General features: G+C 38.0%; 1 long non-coding RNA gene across 1 annotated transcript; it reads left to right on the forward strand.

The window, feature by feature from the left end:
• Nucleotides 1-196: 196 nt before the first annotated feature.
• On the forward strand, nucleotides 197-15,714 carry LOC113941910. The gene is made up of 2 exons (XR_003525797.1): nucleotides 197-1,638; nucleotides 15,536-15,714. It is a non-coding gene; the product is annotated as an uncharacterized LOC113941910 (long non-coding RNA).
• The last annotated feature ends 8,772 nt before the right edge of the window (nucleotides 15,715-24,486 follow it).

Here is a 24,486-nt window from a genome sequence, read left to right on the forward strand (position 1 = left end):
GAGCGCGCGGGAGGGGGCGGGGCCGGGCCGGGCGCGCTGCGGCGGAGCGGGGGGGGGGCGGGGCCGCGGCCCCCCTGCTCCTGCGGGCGGCTCGGCCCCGCGGCAGCCGCAGCCCTCTCGGAGTGCTCCGTAGGCTTTACTAGGGCTTGTTTTGCGTTTTGCTGCGCTCTCGTGCATGTTTTTATTTAGAGTGATAGCAAGACCCTTGAGTTTAGGTTTAAGATTCCTGTTGCAGTCTCTTTGTTTCAGGGCCGAGGATTCGGGGGAAAAAAAAAAAAAAATCAATCCACAGCAAATATCCAAAGAGTTGGCAGGGTGGAAGATGAGCCTGCTAAAAGGCCAAATACTCTCACGCTCCCTCAGAATGGTGCTGTTACATGTGCGTGCAGGAGTGGATAATACGAGGCAAATGTACAGATCTATAAAACCTGACACAAGTCCAATATGTAGAACACATGTTTCACATTTTGGTTACATATGTTTTGGGTTTAGATTTGAACAAAAGACAGGTCAGCCAGTTGCTACCCTTCATTTTTTCATTGTAATGAACAGGAAGCTTGCCTGTCTACTCAAGAGTAACTGGTTTCCTACTCTTTCTTTGTAAGCTGTTTATTTTCTCTAGCTCACATCTGTTTTCATCCTTAAACTCATTTTATGCTAACAGAAGAAAAATCCAACTACCTAGTCATCAAGAAATCTTGAGTCACAGAAGTCATTGGTTGAAATAGGGCTGAAATACAAAGTATTTTCATTGTATCTAAAGAATAGCTGAGTTACAACTTTAATTTTTGACAGTTGTTTGCATTTGCAAAGCTAATATTTAGAGAACCTTTGGAACTGCAAGAATACTCTTATGAATACTTAGATTTCACAAAAGCTAATAAATCACTAGAAGCTTACTGGCGAAGCTTGTTAACAAACACCATCTCCAACTATTGTTATTTGAATACATTTTGTACTGCTGCTTCACTAATACATTTCCGTAATTTTCCATAGGACTCGGTAGGGACAGTAACAGTTCTTGTGTTACTCCATTCTGTGCTCTGTTTTTTTTTCTGTTCATGTGATCATCTTGACTTCCTGAGCATTGTGTCTTCCCACCACTGTGTATTTCACTGACGCCTTAATGCCTTTGAACAGTGGCACTTGTGCTCTGGTGCCTCTTCCTGCATGAGCTGAAGATACATCAGCTGTCCACTTATGTGCTAGGGGATACCAATACACTACTGTCTGTTGTCATACACATAGGCAGCAGAATATGATGTGTATCAGCCCCTCAGCTGGGTTGATGTATAAACAAAGACATTTAAGCTACTGGTGGATTCTGGCTTCTCCTAAATGACTGTGGTGTGTGAGGTGTAGGCACAAGTTCATACCTGGTAGTCCTGCTGAAGAGAAAGCAATTGCCCACAATAGAATAACATAGAAAGATTAACTAATTTTTTAGGAGCATAAAGCAGGATTCACTAAAGCGGGTAATTCATAGTCTTCTATTTAATTGCAAAAATTTTTATGTTATTTATTAAATCAGGGAGAACCATACTTTGAATTAGGAAGAGCTTGTGCAAACAGAAGGCAGCAGAACTGAGATGAGAACAGTCACTACCTAACTTAGAGCCAGTTTCTTGTTCATATGAGGTATGAATTGATTTCTGAAAGTATTGAGTGTTACTCTCAGGAAAAAAATGGTGTGACTTTCCTTTTTGATGTAAATAGCTTAATCCAAGTGGTAGTTTTATAGCCATGCAGACATTTTTGTGGAACTCACATGCTTTCTGAGCTGTGCCTTTTCAGTTTCCCTTCATTTCTTACAGCTCACTTCTGCTTTCATAGTCATCTTGCAGTCAAGTCAATAAATTCGTCTGCAGGGTCTCACCATGGTAAGACTGTATTTTCAGAGAAGGTTTGAGTCAGCACTGTCATAGGAGGTCCCCTGCCTTCCTCCTCATGTCAATGCAAGCATTTGAATAGCTGCACAAGAGACTTGATTTGGAAACTGAGCCAGGTAAAAGTGATCCCACTAAAAACTGTGGGTTAATTTTAGCTTAGATCAGGTCCTCCTCAGTCTACCTCATTATGTTTGGGTGTGGAAGCCTGTGCTTGCACAGAGAAGGAGGCAGTGCAGGGGCTGAGTTGGATCAGCAGGAATAAAAAGAGAACACTTCTTCCAGAAGTCTTGGCTTGTGGTAGCTGAATTTGCTGAAGTCTGCAAATCAGTTTAACCCTTACAGTAGATGAGACACACAAAGCCTGTTTCTGTATTTCCTGCATACCAACTTGTGTGTCAGTGTTTGTCTTTAGCAGTTATTTTATGTGTTGTTCATGCACATATGCATATACATGTATGATATATAAATTTTCTTATAGTTTACGCTCTTATTACCTGAAAATACTGCCATTCTACAATATCAATAATTGCAAAAGGAAACATCCTGGTTAGAGAGCACTATCACCCATTTTCCCTGGTACCTCCAAACACTGTATGTTCTCTCTCTGAGGTTTCATCCAGTTTTCTGTTATAAAGCAAGTCACCCCCTTTCTCTGTTCATCCAGTTGCTAAGCAGCAGCTTTTCTCCCCATTAGCCAGCCATGTATTTGCATGAAAATAATCAAGCTTGAATATATAACTGGTTTTAATCATGCACAGCTAAACAGCTGTACAATCAAAATTTGCGTATTAATAGTTTAGTTATAACCATAACTGATGACTGTCTTTTAAGTTAGAATTTCTCTATAGAGTAAAATCAATATAGGTTTGCCTTTTTTTTTTTTAACAAAAGGCACAACCATTTCTGTTTTTCCTTAATGCTTACTGTGTAGCTACTTAAAAAAAATTGGTCACAAAATGGTATCGCAGTTCACAGAAAAATTATAAATGCAAATATGAGCAGACACAGAATGATCTAGTGACTAAAGATGATGGGGGCCAAGGGAAGAGCCACATTTTTCAAATATCTAATTATAGTAGCAGAGTGCAACAGAATTTGGTGATAAATGTTTAGACTATGAGACAAAGGTAAAATTTCTAAAAGTACATCTTACTTTCAAAACCAGCTAAAGAATCTGTGTTTCAGTTCTTATTGATTTCAAGGGTGTTCGGTATTTCTGAAGTCTATGATCTGAAATCTTGGAGTGCTCTCTCAGTATGAGGGTGCCCTGGATTTATCCAAACTATATTTCAGAATAAGGGCTGAGGGTGACACATATTTTCAGGTGTTGATTTTTCAGATGACAGAAACACAATGCTTTTCTGTGCCCAGGGAGAAAACCTGGGCACACAGACCAGGAGTAATATATGAGCCATCCAGTTGGTGTCCTAACCTAAACAGTCAGATTGTCTTCATTACACAGGAAGTTTATTTCCCAATTTGCCCACAGACTAAGTGAATGAAAAAAGTCTAAATCTTCAGACTGAAATATTTGGTACTATGCCGTGTAGTTTTGGACTGCCAAACCTGTATGTACTTTGCCACGTATGACAATCCATAGTCTCATGTTAGATGTTCCTCAGATGTGACTCAGTGCAAGAAGTCATCCTCTTAGTCCGCAAAAGTGCTTCAGGTCCTAATTAATGAGGTTTATTTATTTATTTTCATTCTCAATTAATAGATATAGGCTAGGCAATAGGCTCTGAAGTGAAGTGCATTCAGGTTCTGTCAGCACCAGGGCAGTCACACATTTAATCAACAGCATTACAGCAACAGTGTCTTGTCACTAGAAACTTGATGGCAAAACTAACCTAGTTCTCAATTATGAAAATGTAAGAAGTATCAAAGCAGTCTTTTGACTGAGACTTAATAAACCTATCAGGGCAAGAATGGTGTCATGTGATTGGAAGGAAACAAATGTCTTTGAAGGAGAGCCCATGGAAGTGTTATGTGCATTGTGTGGGACATATGAAACAAATTGTAACATAGGGTGTGCAAAGGCATAGAAGCAAAAAAAGATATATGTCTTTGGTGTAGTAACATTAGATTTGTTCGGATAACTGTGTAATTTTTTTAATAAAATAATTTATTGACAAAGGAAATTAAGTCAATTTCACAGAATCACTGAATCATCAAGATTGGAAGAGACCTTCAAGATCGGCTAGTCCAACCATCATCCTAGCACCACCACAATCAAATTTAATCTTTACTTCATAAAATGATTCAGTATAGTAGCCTATGAGAAATGAAGGAGGATGCATAACATAAGAAAATCGCTGATGGGAAATTATGGTGGATTGTGTTGAAAAAAGGACTATAAAACTGGAAGTTGGCTACAGGTGGAGTCTGCTCGTTTAATGTCCTTAGTACAATGCTAGTTAGCATATAAATAAAAGTTGCTAGTAACCTTAAGCTTGAAGGAGAACAGCATTTTATACAAGATCCATAACTTTGGAGTTAAGGAAGAATAAAGAATATGTAAGCCTAAGAACAGTGTCGATGTAGAATGATGAGATATAAAGTGGACATTAACTTGCCATGAAAGGTTTCTAGCCAACAGAGGAATGAATTTATTCTCTCAGTGAAAATAGCAGGGCAGAGCATTCAGCAAGTTTTAATATGGAGATTGATGAGATTATGAAAAGGATTTTGTGATGTTTGCTGGTAATCGCATCTGACTGCACCTGATTATCAAATCTTCTAGCGGGATTGCATGTAGATCCCTGAACATTTCAATAGTGGGTTCCTCTAATCGATGCAGACAATTTAGCCATTAGGATAAATGAGTTTTCATCGTCATGGTACAAACCACATTGTATACCATAGATATTGCACGGGTTTCGGTATCAGAAAATCTCGACTGTATGCAAAATGCAGCCCTTTTACAACATGCATTGTGACCTCATGTATGTTCATATCTGTAAATGAGTTATGTATACAAATTCACATACATAATGTTTATATGAAAATGCAAATCACCTTTGAACATTTTTGTTTCCTGGGTCGTATGTGCATTTAGCAACTTATATTTCAAACAGAAGCTTTGATTGAAAGTTACTCAATTTTTGGTGTTTTTTTGTTGTTTGTTTTTTTTTTAAATAATGATTTTTTTTCCCCAACATTTTCAGGTCTTGCTGTTGCCTTGTATCGGAAAAACTTGTCACTGAATGTATATACAGGAAAATGCATAAGTATTCATGAAAATTGTATAAATTGAAATGTAAAAATTAATAAATAATTAAATGTATAACATTGTAGAACTATGCCATTTTTTAAAAAAATTGAGAAAGTGTATTTAATTGAGAAGCGACATTTGTAACATGTAAGAAAATGGACAGTAAGCACTTAATTGTAAAGATGAAATTCCAGATCTGCTCTTTGCTGACAGAATTCTACATGTCAAGAAGGGATTGAGGTTCCCTTCCATGCTTGGAAAATGACCTACTATCAAGAGTAAAATATTTATATAAGGAATTCGGTTTAGTGTAAGAACACACACATTGTTAGGGAACAGTTAACAGTATAATAATGAGTGATGTTTAGGGATTGTATGTATGACAGTGAGAATTCCGTAGATGAAATTTGATGAGGATGAATTAAGTCTTAGATAATTGAGTAGTGCTAAAGTAGTTTTTTTGAGTGCCATTGCTGAATCAGCATAATTTAAAAACCTGCTGTCTGGTGCTTCAGACTAATGACTATAGAAGTTGGGTATGGACTTAACAGAAGAAACAGTGTGTAATGACACATAACATTTCAACATTAATACTGTTTGTGGGATTGGTATGTTCAACAGTGTTACTGGCAAGTAGTGGAATATACGAGGAAAAGAGACTGAGCATTTGAATAGCTTTTTTTAAAAAGGTTAAAGTAATTGGTTTATTTTAACAAGAAAGCTACCAGTCCCTACCAAACTCTGAAATGTCTACTCCATACAGTGCAACTCAGGTACATGGTTTAAAGAATTGTTTTTCAACAGGCAAGTAAAACATAATTTTTCATATTCTAGTTCTGATAAACAGCCAAAGCATTTAGTTGAAACTCTCCAATGGGAAATATGTCTGGTGTGAAGAGAGTTAGTCTGAATGGTTCAAATAATAAGTAATTAGAAAGATGTCATAATGGAAAATTTTCAAGTACTATAACTGCCAAAAGCCCTATCAGTCTTCTATAACTTGTGTAGCAAAATATACATGAGTATGTGGTTACTATTTGAATTTTTGTTGTTTTAAAAAGGGAAATGTGTTTCTGTGAATGAATCATAGAAATGGGGCTGGATGGTAAGTAGTGAAAGCCATTTAATTTTAGATGCTATATTTTTTTCTGCCATGTAGTCCAACTTATGGGAGGCATTCCTCATTCATGCATCAGACAAAGTGAGAGAAGCCTCAGTGCAATATGTAGATCACAAACAGCCATCTGTTATCCAAAAGGAAAGAGGAGTGTTGCTATAAGAGTAAACTTAAAATGTTTTAAGATTAACTTAGAGATGGCAGAGCTCCATTAAATATTTTGTCCGTCTCTGTTGGTACTGGTCCCTGTCATATACGAATGTATACATTATACTGCAGTTTCAGATACCTGCTCTATTTTTTTTTCTATTAGGACAATTACCTCTAGTTTAGAACTCACTATAGGCTTTCTCTATTGTCTAAATTAGGTTCCTAGTTATGTCTGTGTATATATATATGTATATATATATATATATATATATAAAACCTTTTATCACCTCAGATAATTATTTTTCCTTCTTGATGTTTGTTCCTTTGAAATAATTTTCCCAATCAACCTGACTTAAAAAAAAAATTTTGAACTTCTTATTTGCTTAACTTAAGCAAGTAAGTTAACACTTGTTTAGGTTTGTAGCATTTCCTTTTTATTCTTTCCAGCTCCTAAAGAATTTCTGTTATTTTTATTTGAATTCCATCCAATTTGCATAGATATTTCTTGTGACATGCCTACAACTCATTGGTGAATTCCAGACATGGTTGTAAGGAGTGTGTATGAAGAATTTATGTTTTATGTCAAGGCATCCATATTACCTCCATTCGTAGGACAGAATTAATTACTTGGGAGTATTAATGTTTGGTCCACCAAGAAGCTTGAAGGAAGAGAAACTGTTACCTTCCTGCTCCAGGATACAGTGCTTAGGTATGCAAGTGGAATCTAAATTAGTCTCTTTGTTGGTACTCTGTTACAAATCTATTTGTAGTTTCTGCTTGCTTGTTATCCTTAGATCCTTTACAAATATGATGCCTTGGGGGTATTTCCGTCCTACTGAATATATTCCAGAATCTGTTCCAGAATATTTCTCAGACTTTTCTATTGCAGTAGCTTGCTTTCTCTTGTAGTCAGTTTGATTTTACTGTTTTCTGACTGCATTTTAGCCTCACTAATTTACTTTGAGGTATCTCAGTGCTCTCAAAGATGTCCACATTGAAGCCTCTCGGGAATTAATGAAGCTGTCAAATAAAACAAGGCCTCACAACAGTTCCTGTGGCACCACATGAATAGATAGATTGCTACTTGTCCTCTATCCTGGGATTCTTTTATTTTCTGTCAGTTTTCACAGTTTCATCCTGAGCCCTGCATTATTCACTGTTTTTCTTAAGCTTCAGAATTTTTACCCAGTCCTTGTGTTGTTGGACCTCCTGTTCTGCATTGTAATCTATCCTGTACATTTGGAGTGATTTTTGAGGTTTCGTGAGAGAACCATATGCTTTCTAAAAATTGAGTTATGTAATATCTAAAAGTTTCCTTTGGACTGTGTATTTTGTTTTGACTTTTGGGGAAAGTGGTGGTGTTCGTTTTATTGTAAGCTAAGTATTGTCTAGTATTTTGTTGTCCGTTAAGGCTCACATTTTCATGCTTGCTTGGACTGAAATTAAGTTCAATGTAATTTCAAGGGTAGTGCTCTTATCTAGATGTTTAAACAACTAATTTTATGGCTACTGAAACCTGGTTTCAAAAATGTTCACTTATTGAGCACTTTCTGATAATGTTCTTTTTTTCCCAGTGCTCACCTTGAAGGGATGATGTTATTATGTTGTTGTTGTTATTATTATTATTATTATTTTGAGACTATGCTATTACTATTATAATCTACCAATTCTTGTAGTATCTGCTAAAATATGACACTGAAAATGTGGACCCCATCAGCACACAGATCTACCTCAACAATTTTGGAGTCTTGCAAACAAAATTAATTTTCATACCAATATATTGATCATTTTATGTCTCAAAACATGAGATAGCTGGAGATGCAAACTTGGGAAGAAAACAAATTCATAGAGTAGATCTGCTAATCTAATGTGATGTGTTAACTGAAGTTAGGGAAGATTGAAAGGTAAGGTACCGTGATTCTGTTTCCAGATCTTTGGGAGGAAAATCCTCTGTGCTGCTTATGGACACCTGGTCAAGTACAGAAATTGGATTTGTTCTCTCTGGAAGCTGTGCAGTTGAGCAACTGAGACTGGATTCTGTTATAATATGGTGTATGTTTCCTCCTGTGTCTTCAGTAATCTTGCATCTGCTTTACTTAGAAAATCAGTGATGCTTGTTTTCATTCAAAAGCAGAAACTTGGTGACTTGGCTAGTGAAATGAAACAACACTGTCCCCAAAATCTGCGATTAAGTGCTATGCCATATTCCAGCCTCCTCACCCATGGCACCTCCACCTTTGTTTTCCTGTGCTACTCTTTAAGCTATTTTGTGGAGACAGTATTTTGTGCTGTTTTCTGAGGACAAGACTGAGGCTTTTGACCTATTTAATTTTTAAACTGTAACAATTAAGTGGTGTGTTCGCATTAGGATGATGCTTTTTTAAAAAAAGTAATTGTCATGTGAAAGTGCTAATGCAAAGGGAAAAATAAGAAATGATTATGCTCTAAAAATAACTTCGAAAGAGTCTCACATTGTTCAGAGAAGGAAGAGAACCTTCCAAGAAGGGATCACATTCTCACAGTCAGCTTTAAACACATTCTTTATCTTTAAAAGGAAACAGAAGATAGTCAGTAAATCAAATGTAGTTGTGGCTTTGTCTGCAATACTGTAGCATTCTGAAATGAAGTGTTAGGACTGGGCATTTGAAACAAGAATTGTCAGTGCAACAGTCTCTTGTGCTTTGAGAAAAGTGGGTGTGTCTTTCATTAAATACCTTTTCTGCACCCCCTGATTTTTTCCTTGATCACTGTCTAAAGATAGCAGTTATGGTGGCTATTCTGGGTAAATCTTTAGGTACACATTAAAAATGAGACTGCATTTTTGTGCTGTAATGAATAAGCTTTTAAAAGCATTGCAAGGTTTTCTGATATATATTCGTTTGAAGAGGAAATTGGATTTCTTATGAAGAATCTCCCCCTTTTCTTAGTTGCTACTAGAGAAAAAAAATATATGTTTTAAGACCATGTTTTAGCTGCAACCTGTTTTGTAATCAAGCTTTCAGTACCAGTAATCTGAGTTTCTCTCTCTTGTTCCAGCACAAGATTACTAGTCAGTTCCCTAATTTCTTCTTTTTCTGACTGGCACAGAATTGCTTTTTGCCTGGAGTAGTTCAGAAATTACTTTTTTAAAACAAAGGAAATCAACAGCATCCATGTTATTCAAGCTTATTCTGAGTAGCTCTTACCTTTTATCACACTTTGAAAGTATTAGCATTTTTTAAATTAAATAGTTCTGTTTAGAAGTAAATTTCACTCAGATAAAGAGAAAATACAGAAGTAGTTGCCAAAGGAATGAAGTGCATTACCTGGAAACATGTATTTTATTTCTCATGTTCTGACAGAAAAGGAGATGAATGAGCATGTTAGAGACACAACTTTTCAGTAAATATTGTATTGCTGTTAGCATAATTTATTTCTCTGTCCCTAAGAAACCCAAAACTTTTAAAGCTTATTTTAATTTAATAATTTATAAAATGATAACACTGCTACTTCAAAGGTTTAAAAATTCCAAGTTACTTGGTATGAGCGACGGTAGAATTCGTAATTTCCTCCTTGGTTCCTTTGTAATCTTCCCTACCATATAGTGCATTTCTAATGAGAAATAAAAAAGGGCTATAGAGAGCACAGTGTGTCCCCCTGCTTCCAGATGCTGTCCCTGAGCAGCATGGGAGTGCTGCTTCAGGTGGCAGTTGTTGTTTTGGTCCTAAGCTGCCCCACAACACACTGGCAGCTTAATGGCCAGGGTGATGAGCAGCCTGGTGTTCAGGTTTGTTCCTTGATACCATTTTACTAAATGGTATAGGCAGAGCAGCGGTGTCTCAGATGAGGTTTTTAAAATGTACCAGTTTGCCAAATTCAGAATAAGACTTTAGGGGTATTCAATTCCACTGATTTCTTTCATTTCTCAGTGCTTCAAAGAGAACCGCAGAATGGTTTGGAAGGGACCAATAACATCATCTAGTTTGAAACCCCCTGCCATGGACAGGGACACCTTCCTCTAGATCAACTTACTCACAGCCACGTCCAACCTGGCCTTGAAACACATTACTTACTTTTCATAACTTTCAAATAAATGAGTAGTAAGGGCCCCTGCTTAAGAGTCTTTAGTCCTACACTCTGTACCATGTATGCAAGCTGTATAAGGCCTAGGAAGTTAAAGGTTCCTTACTCTTTTTGGCCTCTAAGTTTTCCAATCCTCAGCACTGCTTGGCAGAATTCTGAACTGAAGGTAAGAGATGCTTTACATGCAACCACCTGCTGATGGGGGCACTCTCCTAGGAATGTGCCAGGTCTGTAAGACAGGAGAGGCTGGTTTGGTGTCCTTCAAGCGAAGGAAAACCTAGAATCCGATTTACTGAATCCGGCTACTGTTTAATAATGCAGTCTCCTAACTACTCTGCAGCTGCATGAAAGTATGCAACAAAAGTATGTGTCCCAAAGGAGGGGGAGATGTCCTTAACCCCAGCCAAGACTTAGTTCTAGAAAAGCTCTTAGGCAGCAGGTGCAAAATTGTGCCTGACCTAAATTTTGCCAAGGAGAGAGACAGACTGAACAGCAGTAAATGTCCTTCCATAACCTGCTGTCTGGGCTGTCATAAATATGTCTCTGGTTCAAGCTCTTAAGAAGGCAGGAGTTGTGGTACATTTCTGTTGCTAGATACTGCTGTTGAGGGAGTAAACTCTCTAGTTCATACATTCACCCATCTTTTTCAATCAGGTGGCATGATACGTAGAGAGAATAGCTGTGTTCTGTGCACTGTTCATATGGGGCATAAATGGCTACATGAAGGACAAAGTTCTAAAGAACTAGGTCAGTAGGTTTTATATCTAATTAGGCCTCTAATCCTACAAACCACTTACAGTTTTGCATTATTATATGTTCATTGTGTCTTAAATGGAACTACTCATTTGAGTGAAGTTATGGGTGTAATTGCTTGCAGGATTATATCTGAGCAATCACATTTTAGCTTATTATTCGTCCTGTAGCATTGTTGCAAATCAGATATATCTGATGTTACCCCTTGCCCAGTCAGGGTGAGGAGGTGAAGGGGTATCTGAAACTGAATATGTTTCTGTGTAATGGCTTGCACTCCATTATCATGCCTGTCCAAACCTGGCACTTATAGAAAGGCACGTCAGAGAGAGCATTTTAACTTTTAAGAGAGTCATAAGGCATAGATTTTCAATGCGGAAGGTCATGAGGCTGCAGTTTCACTGGGTAATGTGCTGCATTTGCATAGACAGATATTCAGACAGTTAATGGTAGTGCAGAATGCTTTAATGATTTTCATTTGCATCAAGCTGTTCTCACCTCTTAGGAACATAATGGATAAATAAAAGAGGCCTTTTGTTTGCTCTTCATGAAAGTTACCAGTGATTAAGTGGTGCTGAGGGAACAGACTCATGCTCTCATTTGAAAAAAAACCCAACACCAACAACAAAACTGCCCATCAAAGCTGACTTCAAAGTGACCTACTTCATTTTGATTTCAAATGGCACTTGAGTAATTTATTTTAATGTTATGCAGATTTCCTAATTCAAAACACAGAATTGGTCACTCTTAACTGAAAATACAGAAACACTTATTACATCAGACATGAAATACTAATAATTTGTTCGGATACTCTTTATAGTGTTGAATTACAAACAAAGCTATATACACTTAGAACAGCTTTTCTTCCAAATGGATTCAGCAGTCACTTTTTTTATTAAAAATTATGTCCAGAATTGTTGTGGGTAATTCGATACTTTTTGCACTATGCTATGGTGTTTCATAAGAAAATTCATGCCAGAGGCTTGCTAGAGAAAATCTTGTCGTGATTCCATACTAGAATCTCCCTGTGGAAGACTTTTCCAAGTCTCCTGGAATATGGTATATGCTCATAAAGGTATACAGACTTCCACACTATGTCTTGGACCCTTGCAGTTCAGTATCAGCTTCTTGGGCTCCTCTTTCATGTGCCAGCTCAAAAACTCTTTCTTGAAAAGGGCTCAAAGGAAGTTATCTTAGTCTCTGGCTTTGTTACATTTTTAGGCATTTTCTGAATGATTTCATGTGCAGTTCAGTCTCTTTCAGTGTAATCCAAAAAAAAAAAAAAAAGATCCGAGTGACTTTTTGAGAATAAAGCTCTGTTCTTAAATACCTTTCTGTCACAATGGTCATGTGTAAATTTTTGTTCCTAATTTGTAGACACACACGTCACAATTTCGTTGCCTCGATTTACACATTGACACCTAGGTGCCAGTATTTTTGTATTATATTTTTCTTTATGTGTTTCAATTTTATGTGTCACACTGAGAAACACAGCCAATACAGTCCATATTTCAAATACCCAAATTTCAGTAGTCTCCCCTTCGGGCACAAGAGTGCAATGTTTCTGAGAACTGCTAGGATGAACAGGCTTTCAAATACTTGGGTCTTTTGTTTTCAGTTAATGACTTCCAGTTCTTTCAGTTTCTAACCTCCTGCCTTCCAGATAGTGATCTTTAGCACTTCTCGTGGCATTCAACTTCTCTCTCTCAAGCCTGTAATTTAAATCAAGATACAGAACTTGACTTCATATATTTGAAATATTCTCCATTTTCACAGAATCAGTAGGATATTTGGGGAACACAGAGTATGCAAATGCAGGCCTGCTGAATACATAATTTTTATGGCCCTTCTGTTTTGTATTGGCTTTGTTATTTGTCCAGTGTTTTACTGGGGGCTAATTAAATTACTGAATTTACAATGAGAATATATTAGTCCATGCTTCTCTTCACCGATTTTCATTCTTTACCCCCCAGTTAATTTTCTTTAAATCTGCCTTTGTGTTCCCAGTGTGGCAAGAAAGGACTAGTCAACAGCCTGAGTACAGGGGCAGTTGAGGGTAATTTCCATCTGCAATCAATCTCCCCAGTACAGGAGGAGTGCCGGATATCCTTACATGTACAATAAAGACGGGAGAATTCAGTGACCACTGCCTGACCAGCATAACAATTCCTTAGGGATTTGTGGCAGGTTGGGACAGCAAGGGTTTAGGATTACATCTAAGAAGAGGTCTGTGCATGCAAGGATATAACTATCTTGAGTTTGGAACAAAAGACCTGTTTGTACATATGTGTAATTTCACTGTATGGTAAGATGCAAAGTATCCTCACACGTGGAAACAAGATCCATTACTGACATTGTGTTTCAGTACATGTAGATAAAAATGTATTTTACATGTATTATCAGTGTAGATTTTTTATATTTTGTATGGTTAGAGCCTCACAATGGCCTTGATCATCTTAATCTTGGGTTTTAGTCATGCGCTTACTTGCAAAACATGGAAATATAACTTACTAAGTATCTTTGATTGAAGAGATATTCCAGAAACAAATCCTAGAAGTGAAGGTGAAGCATTGTAGCTGATTGCAACAGAATTACAGAAACTCCTTGCTGTACTGGGAAAACTTCGTTCAAAACCAAGAATGTTCTTATGGTTTTAATTGAGTGGCAGAAAATTACTTCTGTGTGGTCATCCCTGCTAAGAGATTCTTTTAAACCAACATTTTCCATTTTTGCTTGTTTAATTCTTTTTTGGCTAGTAGTTGCCTCCATGAATTGGATTTATAAATTATGAATCTGAGGAGGATAAAATGTTTTCTGGAGAATTTGATCCAGATGTATATTACTGTTTCAATAAAAATCTTTTTAGCATTTAGGGTGAAGAAGGTTTTTTGGGGATTTGGGCGTTTGGTTTTGGTTGTTTGATGGGTTTTCTTTTTTTTTTTTTTTTGGTGTGTTTTGTTTTGGTTTGGTTTTTTTTTTTTTTAATATCTCAGTTAACTTAGAAGCAGCCAAATTCTTACTGTGTAAAACTACAGGAAAGTCTATAGTGTTTCAGCAGGGATTCATGCGGCCCTTGGGTTTTTGGACTGTATCATGTTGCAAGCTCCTAAAATAAGACTGTTTGGAAAGCTACCGGCATCCCATCTCTTTGTCTGGAAAAGTTATAAAATGGAACAGGCAGGCTTTTCACTGAGCTGCTGAGAATGCAGTTCTGGCTATGCAATCAGGACTAAATAAGGAGCAAGATCTGCACTAAAAATAGAAACGGAGGCTGATCCAACTGCAGCGTGAGTTATAATCCTCACACAGCAAAGGACTGGTAGGTTCAGCTGAGGACACTCAGTTACAGAGAATCAAACAAACTTTACCCTGCTCCTAAAAATCCATCATACTCTAGCTGCTCTAACCAGATTTTTACTCGTCAGCAGAACTATTAATCATGCCTGCAAATTATTTAACATGTTTTTTCAGATGTAGATTTTTTTTATTATTATTTTATTAGAGAGAGGATTATATTTGCCACACAGTAAGAGGGAAATGTGGCTTGGGTTTATGTAACTGTGTTTGAAGAACATGGAAGAAAATGACACAGAGAGATATACTGCACTTTTCTCTCAGCTGGATGAATACATTCTTATCACTGCTTTGTGCGTTAAGCTGATGTGTCCACTGACATGATGTGACTCCAGTTGGGCAGGATGAACTGATCTGAGTATCTGGGCAGGCCTGGGCTCTTCTCACAGACTGTGCAGTTCACAGCATGTGCTTTGAAGGAAGTTACTCTGCTTGTTTCAAGAACAAAGTACAGAACTGTGTAGGTCATTCCTGCACCCTTCCCTCCTCTTTGTTGGTAAAATAGTTCAGAACATATTTACCTTTTTTTGTGTATTTCTTTTCGACTAACACATACCTCATAAGCTTAAGCCAAAACTTTCCCAGGGAGTTCAAATATATCCTTTGATACAGACTAGATTGCTATTGCTTTTTTATTGTTAGTAACATTTGGCTATTAAATATTTGAATTACATGAGCACAGCCAGCTACAGCTATATTCCACTTGCTTTCTTTGCCTGTTCCTGTATCTCCCCAGGCAGTGATACACATGAGCAATCTTTCTGTTACTTAGTATTAAAAGGCAGAGATTCTGTAATGGACTTTGATAATTCATCATAGAATTTCAATTTCTCTGAATATGATTACATACAAAAATTTTAAAAAATAGTAGACACCAAATCAGTCATCTACTAACTAAATGTTTAAAAATATTTTAATGAAAATTTAGTTTTCAGTGAGGTGCAGAATTTGTTACTGAAAATGCACACTGTTTGTGTATCTCTTGCCTGTTAATCACAGGAGTTGCTCAGTCAAATTGGAAGACAGTCGGTGGAGGAGAAACATCTGGGTCGTTGAATGCATGGGAAATCTTACATAGCAGTGGGAGTACGTGGAAGAAGACAGAAAGACAGAGATCATCAAATGTGCACAGGCCAATAACAAGGCAAATAAAATACACAGTGTCAGTGAGTCACAAATCAATTGGCTTGGTTGCATTTTCCTTCCTCAGCTCCTTCCGCACCATAATACGAGCTACAATATTCCTGTTTCCAGACTCCTATCCCAGCACTGCTATCTCCTCTCTTCCATGTCCCATACTGAGTGCAAAGCTTAGCAGAAGCTGTGAACAGCTGCCTCACAGAAAGGCAAGCTGATCAACACCATCTTGTTGCTGGGGAGGCAACAGCCTCATTCTCCAGCTGAGTTCAGAGGCCTTTTTCTTGTTTTGTTGTTATATTCTCATTATTTATGCTTGTATTTGAAGATCTATATTTTCTGATGGAAAAAAGATGGAGTGTGTGCAGTCCAAGAAGCATTGAGAAGGGAAGTTGGTTGATAATTGCTGTGAGTGCTTTATGGTGAAATACGTGTATCATTAGGTTTTGGTCACATTCAGAACTTACGCTGATTAATTGTCTAATTTTTTGACGTAAACTAAGTCTCTATAAGACTGTGTAGGGTTTTGCATTAGTTTAACACACTAGTTTTTGTGTACTGTTAGCTATTTGAAAGAAATAATTTGGTGTAATAAAAGCAACATAAGCCTGCAGTACAGGTGCAGTAATTTTAGTGAATTTATTAAAAATAAATTTATTAAATACTTTGATCAGCTTAATGATTACACTTAAAAAATTACACCCAATCCAACAAAGAGTTGTTAAAATTATATATGGAAAGACAAAAATCCTTTTAATAGCGTATTTTAGGTAACTGAAGATTACACAAAGAGGAATTGGCATTACTTGAGCTCAAAGGTTCAGCCCAGCTACAGTCTTACATGAACGCCATATCAGTTTATAATGAGTCTAGTTCTAGATTAGAAAACAGTGGTGGTGAACTATGCAGTATAACTGAAATATTAAGGGATAACTCCAAAACTAAATATAAACAGGTATGAAATTCTACCTTAGCTGCCCCTTCACTATTAATTCTGAATGTAAGAAAAACATGGAATACTTTTGTGGGTCCTTACACGTGCAGAATGAATGAATTCAGTTAAGATTTTTTTCTTAAAGAGGGTGTTTGTTTTTTGTTGGAGCCCTTTCGAAGTAGAAGGGGAGGTCACAGCTGTTCTTTTCATTCACATGTAGTCTAGTAAAACAAACAACATATGTATGGGGCACAAGAATTTAGCACTCAGAACATAGGGATTTATATATGATTTTGAAAACTGTAAATAACAAATTACGCTTAACCTTTATCCTACTGCCTCTCAACCTCATTTGTTAGTACAGATCTGTGTTGGAATTGAGGTTTTCATATGTTACATTGTTCAGAAAAATAAAAATTCTCTCACAAAATGCAAGATAGCAAGGTCTACATTTACATTCTCAGCCTTAATCCCAATTGTCATAAGTCTTATAGATTTACATAATTACTACATTTGCATAATCACTTAAGACCTTGATCTGTGCTCCAATGAAAACAGACCTGAAACCTTTTTGAAAATCACACTTAACCACATTTTGTACTGTGAGGATATAGAATTGACCTCAGATATGGGCATATTTCCATTCCCTTAGAGCATGTTGGGTACCTGAGTGAGTTTGGTGGGTTAATACAGTAGCATCTTAATGGTCACAAGCAGTCTGAGGGTGGTCCTTGCTGCCATAATGTATCTGGAATGGATAAGGCTTGGAGAGGAGGATTATACCATGCTTACTTCTGGTCCAAAGGACTTTTGATTCCCTTGCAGTGTAGACACAACTGTGGTGGTCTCATTTGCTTCCAGAGGTGGCGCTTTCAAGTAGTGAGGATTAAAAAACATACCTCAAGTGCATCACTCAGTTTCTTACAAGTCAAGTGGGAAGAAAAGCTGAATATTTCACAAATACAAATCAACTCATTCCTCTATTTTTTTTTAATTTTTCCTGTTGGAGACAGTGAGCTACAGAAACCCATCAGTTTGCACATGGTGACAAGGAAATTTGCGTTTGAATCAGGCAGTGAATTTACCTTTGACTTCCCCAAACCACAGAATCTTACCTCTCATTTTACTCTAAAAATTCTGTCAATTCAGGAGAATTGTGCTTGCTAGACTGAAACATTAGAAAGCAGGCAAGTATTTCAGTGCAGAATAGCTGGTTGCTATTGTGTTATATGATAGTATAAATGAATTTCTTGTAGGAAATGAGTAACTCGTAGGATATAGGTTAGTAACTCATAGGATATAGACACCTCACAAGTCATGACAGAAAGTTGTCATCTGATAGTTTTTGGGTGGCCTCTTTACAGTTAAGTCAGACCCTTAAACCAGTTTCCAGTGGACAAATATCTAAAGCAAAAAAGTCATCATGATTGTTAGCAATCTTCTTATATGGCTTCATGTCAATAGTGTGAGAATGTGGCATTACTCTCTGTGCCAGGAAGAAATTAAATTATGGCACTTGCATAAAATCTTCTTTTTTTGTGTTGTGCTTAGTCTGCAGAATATCTGTTTAAAAGATTTCAGATACTCCTCTTCAAAACACAGACAGGAAATCAAAAACTGTTGAAGGCATCTTCTCAAAATAGAGTTGTCCTGAATAGACATCTTCACAGCACAAGTCGATAAGACAATTATTTCCTTGTTCCAGGGACAGCTGTTTCCTTTATTCTTTCCTGTCAATCCTTTTAGTTCCCAGATTACTTGGCAAAATCAAGTAAGACTCAGCAAAAGTAACCTTTTTAATCACTACTTGCCGAAAGAGTCCTGTTTTCCAGATATCCTGAACAGACTGACTGCAGAACTGATGGACTTCTAGCATTTGGAACCACCAAACAAAGGATTGGTTTGGTATCTGAACTTAAAGTGGTTCCCTCTCAGCCAGCATTCTGGGTGGCTTTTAAGAATAGGAAGTGCCACTTTTCACTCAGTCTTGCAGAATGGTAAGAAGACGTCACTGAGGTAAATCTAATTGGCAAAGAAAATGAGATTTTCCTCCTAGACCCATGAAGTATCTTGAGTACATTTAAGGAATTGCTATGTGACACTTAAAACTGTCTTCTGGCTTTGGAGCAGTGGTCAGTCCTGAAAAGCTGAAAGAAGTTGAACCTGCAGCAATCTATATCCATTGACTTCACCCACCTCACTGGATTCTTCCAGGTTCTTGAAGTGTCCAGCCAAGGTAAATATGCTAGTTCTCCGACCTCAAATTGGAACCTGTGTCTGGACCCATCAGCTCCCAGAAGTCCCTATCCTTGACAAAAATTTTATGCCCTTGATGACTTTTGTCAGGTAGGATAATCTTCTGAAGACCACTGCTCTAGTGACAAGAGAGGTGGAAAAGTACAGCTGATCTCTCCCCTCTGAATGGATACAGAACACTTAATGGAATCCTTCAGTTTCTGCCAATGGTGGTTACGGAGCTCCATCTAAACTAGAAAATTCGTCTTTCTGTATTCTGTTATCAAACCACATGCTATTGGAAACAGTCATCTCTCCACACTTGAGATGTAACAGCTGCCCTGTTAACTACAAAAAGTGAAGTATTTTAAGATATTTACTTGACTTTTCCAACCTAATTATATTGCAGACTGCAAGTCTGTTTTAAGATTGTTGTGGCAATTCCAGGTAAACCGTTAGATCATAGTCTGTCAGAGCAGCATCTGTGCTGACAATTTCAGCAAGAAAATTATTTATCTTAGACATCTACAGAGCATCATCCTGAAGCTCTGTCTTCCCAATTCAACAGATGTTACACATATTAATAACTCTTGATGAGTTACAATGTAAAGTGTTGTTCCAATGTAAAGTGTTGTTCCAACTGCAACTTCTCAAGAATCTCAGTCTACCATGAAAGAAACTAGTGATTGTTGTTACATATGCTGCAGTGGAAATACAGATATATACTGCATGTGGATAACTGCTAGGAGGAAAACAAAAAATGATTTACCCATAAGTAGCAATCAGTGCTAGATGTGCACATATCCCACACAGCCTCCATTCTCTTTTCGTTGCACTTCTGCGCCCTTGGGATTCTCATACACATAAGGTGCACTGAGTGTGCTATTGCCCAGATTAAAATCTCAAGGTGCCTCAAGGCTTACATGTGCTATATAGCTATATCAGGCCTTGCAGTCCCACAAACAAATGTGCAAATCCACCAGATAGGCATATATCTCATCGAACTCCTAGTACCATACTGTAAGTAACTTTTCATTCAATGAGAGGAATAAAAAGCTTTCCTACAGGTTCTTTTTGTAGTGAAAGTAGCATTACCAGATAGCATAAGCATGTTCAGTCATACAGAGGATAAAGTAATTTTCAAATGCACACACAGAGTGGGTGAGTACCTGAACAAACCACATTTGAAATAGTGTGAGTTACTAGTTTTTAGATATTGTCCTAAAACTTCAAATTTCAAAACACATAATGGAGTGCGACACCAATAAATAGCTTGTTTTAAAGCTATATCCGCACAGTGAGTGTGCAATTCTACTGTCATGAGTAATATTTAAGAACACAATCAAAATTACCAACAGATATTACCAGGCAAACAGTTATAAGACAATGGTAAGCCATCATCCCTAAAAGCAAAACTACAGAGCAATCCACAAGGAAATAAAAATTGGCAAGAGCGCATGAACATTTGCTCTTGAAGAATTCTGTACATTTCCGAATCACAGCCAAGCAAAACACAGGTAGACATCTGTCTGCAATCTGCATAGTTGCAGGATGTGTCTTCTGCCAATTCATCCCTTAAATAATGAGCATTTCTGTGTAATCATATTATTGTCGTACCTTATATACAGTGGCTTAAACTTTTCAGTATCTCATAAATAACAACAGTAAACTAAACTGGGGATTAGATAGTGTGAAACTTGATAGGAAAATAAGGATTCAGGAGACTATACCAAAAAAAAAAAAAAAAGACTGGGAAAATGAGAGACGAGCAGAAGTGGAACAAAATAATAAACTCTGAGGGAAAAGTCAATGCCAGTAAATGTAATATCCTATTCTCGAGAAAAAAAAGGAAGAGTGAAGCACAGATGGAAACAGGAGGGCATGTTCATCCAAATCCATTATAGGAAAGCAAGACAATGGTTCCACTTTTGTTCTTTACCATGTTTTAATACTATTGCATAAAGTCATGCAATGTAACTGTTGAGGGAAAGGTTTGTAGAATTTACAAGCAAGCACATGCCATAGGACGAGTCGTGAACCACACAGATAGGAAATGGTCATCATTTCTAGAGAATTCACAGGCCTTCTGAAAGCCAGGGATCAAAATCAGACTGGGTCCCCCAATTTAGTTAAATATGGCACAACTATTACCAGCAGATTTGTTTTCTTGTGAGTCAAACTCCGGTCTTACCTTTACCCTTTTGTCTCAGTGGAAAATCAGCGAGTACATATGAACACAGAATTATTTTCTTTTCCATAATGATTGAACCCAAATGTTGTTTTACCTTTGCCAGCTTTGTGTAGGGTGATGTGCCATCTTGCATATTTATTTTCCTGGAGTGATTCCCAGAAGTATGCTATGCTTTTTCTTGCTCATGTCTCTCTAACTTTATTTATGAGTTGTGTACACCAGGTTTTCAGTCCCTGGGGACAGGCCTACACGGGAAATCTATGGACAGCATTTGATACATACAAGTATGAGACCAGTAAAAAAGCAGCTGCTGAATGGTACTCCAAATTGATTCACAGTTTCAGACAAGATTGTGGCTAGGTTAGCATCTGTAGTTTAAACCACAAATACCTGTATCTGTTTTGTCATGTAGGAGGAAGACTCCTTTGTCAACTGGAAACAAATGAAATTGCAAATTTTTGCTTGGTTTACATATTTAAAATTCCACTGTTCTCTGATGACAGAGTCTAATAGCAGTATTGTTACTGTTATTGATTCTTACTGATTGCATACAAAGCGTGCTCTAAAGATACCTTTACTCCTCCATGTTAGATGCATGAATTCCCTTTGGCTGTAAAGTAAATCAAGATAAGGCCCTCTTTCTCATGTGCCATCACAATTGATGAGAGCTGATAGGTATATTATCCCTTCAATTACACCTGTGCAATCCCATTAATTGGAAAATAACATGACCTGGGGAGACTTAATGGCTAGTAATGGTATAGGAAATCTGATATACAAAGGTTTTGATGTACATTTTAAACTGCAGTTGTGTTTGCAGGTTGGCTGTTTGAAAAAAACCACAAACAGTTTTTACCATCCCCTAGAACTTCTGTGAGGTGCCATAATTGCTGGAGCATTCCTCAAAACAGAACTGATGGATAAGAATTCTGATGGGTCAAGCCAGGGAGCAAAGCATCCTGCCACCTCTCTGATATTCTAATTCATCTGACAAGTCAGTTTGGTATTCGCGAATGTGTTCTACATCTGGAAAATGTTTCTCCCTAGGTCTCTTTACAACATCTACAGTAGGTGTGATGAGGCTGTCAACTCATCTAGCCTGTTAAAATGTTGTTATTGTACTTCAAGGATGCTCCTAGGCTTGCCTCTAGGTCAGCTCTAGTGTCAGTGCAAACTGCAGCCTCTCACTTCAAGGTCATCTCCATGCCTGTGCATATCCAAGTGTTTAATAGTTGGTAGTCAGTGAGGTGATTTAACACTCTGCTCAGTACAATGGAGGGGTGATGTGGGGCTGCTCTTCTGCATGAGAAGCAGGTGGAGTGAGAAGCACAGTTTGATGCCAGCCACAACCAAGATCATTCTCCGAAGTGCTGTGCCAAAGCAGCCTTTCTAGTGATGGTGCACAAGTGATTGCACTTCTTCTGTGCCAGGCTGGGCACTCTTGCCTTGTGCGTACTGGCTGCTGAGCAGGAGGGAAATGTGAGGGCCGTAAGTGTGGTGGAGGAATTAGCAGTGACAGTTTGGTCCACTGTGCGTCATTGACAGCTGTCAGACCTACTGGTGACATGCAAGACAGAACTGCTGAGGTGACATGCTGTTTACCACCCTTTACCCTCTTGTTTCTACTGACACCTGAACTCCCAAAGCAATTCCTTTTAAGGCCATTCACCCAGTGACAGTAAAGAGCTGATTACTCAGTGGGATGATATGGAGTGAGGTAGCCTGAGGACAGGCATTATTACTGTGGGCTGGCTTTGCAGCTTCTGCCATCTCTGCTACCACTCTTGTAAAGTCTGGTATCTGAACTTGAGGACAACCAGCCAGTAAGTAGCTTAAAGGAATGGGATTGTTCATGCCCTCACCACCCCTTTATTGAATTAAGGGTCCCAAGTAAAACCAATTACCTTACTCAGAGCCTAGCACTCGCATATCTCTCCACAAGCTCCCTGACAGCAGGACCATGCCCAGCTGAAACAGTTGCCTCCTCCACCCTGACACCTCAAAGACCCAACAGAGCTCCAAATCCTCTTCTCTGTAGCACAGTCCTGACAAATATTTTAATTGGGTATTGGATGAGACCAGTGTGCACATCCTGGTGCAAACAGCTGTTGCCCATGGTTGCGGGAGCACGTGGGTATTGCTAGTCAAGGAAAAGAGGCTATTGGGGTCTTTGCTTCATCTCAGTCACAGGACCTGAAGAAGACTTTCTTAAAGGCACCCCATCTGTCACACATGCTGCAGCTGACACCTGAGTCAAGGATTTATATAATTTATTATTGTAATTTATGCTGAGTGACAAGGCAGGGACAGGTACATACATCCCATGCTTCATGACAGAGCCAGGATGCCTTTTGTGGAGACACTGTAGCTTATTAGGCAGAAACAACTTAGTGGGGGGGGGGGAGAGGAGAGGCTGTGCTGCCAAGGAGGAGGAACAACAAGCTGCTAACTGGGGGTGAGGGGAGAAAGGGGAGAACAGAGCAGATGCCGATATATTATCCTGGTCATTGGTCCTACAGGTATTGGGCTGGCGAAAACTGCAAGGGATGCACTTGGACATTTCCTGCCATTTTTAAATAAACCAAATTAGCATGTGTTACTTGTGAGTTTATGCTCAGTGCTTGTTTAGTTGGGTTTTTCTTTTCATATAGGATCATAGAATGGTCGGGGTTGGAAGGAACCTTAAAGATCATCTAGTTCCAAACACGGGCATGTTTGTTTGTGTTATTTTGTTTTCTTTAATAAGAAAGAAATCACTCAGAAGCTTGACTAGGCTTGCTCACATGTAGTTACATTTAGCTGTAATCTGCCTGGTCAGTTGTAGGAGAAAAATAGCACTAGTTTGAACTGGATTGAGTAGCAATGAGACTTTAATTTGGGGCAGCAGAGAGAAAATTGTATAACACTGTTGTGCTGTCCTGAGTGGGAGAACAATCCAGTGAATTGCATGATTTTTCCGTCTTTGTAATCAGTTTGTTATGCATAGAGCAGTGCCATGGGATTCAGCATTTTATCTGCTGGGCTTTCCCTGGCAGGATCTGAAGACGTTCATTATAAGTGTTTATCACATGATCCACTTAATCAGACCACTGAAACTTGGAGAATAAGTCATTTTTACAAGACCCTTCAGAGCTGCCTTATAAGCTACTTACTGATATACTCTTCCTTGGTGAGTGTACAATGAGTTTCCTTGTATCCCGGTCTATGATACAGGAAGTTCATTATCCCCAGTCCGAATTCAGACATAAAGAAAGGAAGCAGGTCTTACAAAGAAGTGACAGATAATTTGCAAAGGATTTTAGTTAGCCACTCAAATCGCAGATAGAGTCAGACTAAGCTCTTCATAAGAACAGCCTTCTGATATTCAGCATTAGGCATGAGGCAGCTATCCACATAGCTGTTTCTAATGTTGTAAAACACAGACAACACATGAAAAAATATTTTCGTCTTTTG

The sequence above is a fragment of the Corapipo altera genome, unplaced genomic scaffold (genome assembly GCF_003945725.1).
Source record: "Corapipo altera isolate COAL_440 unplaced genomic scaffold, ASM394572v1 2b, whole genome shotgun sequence".
Taxonomy (NCBI): Eukaryota; Metazoa; Chordata; class Aves; order Passeriformes; family Pipridae; genus Corapipo; species Corapipo altera.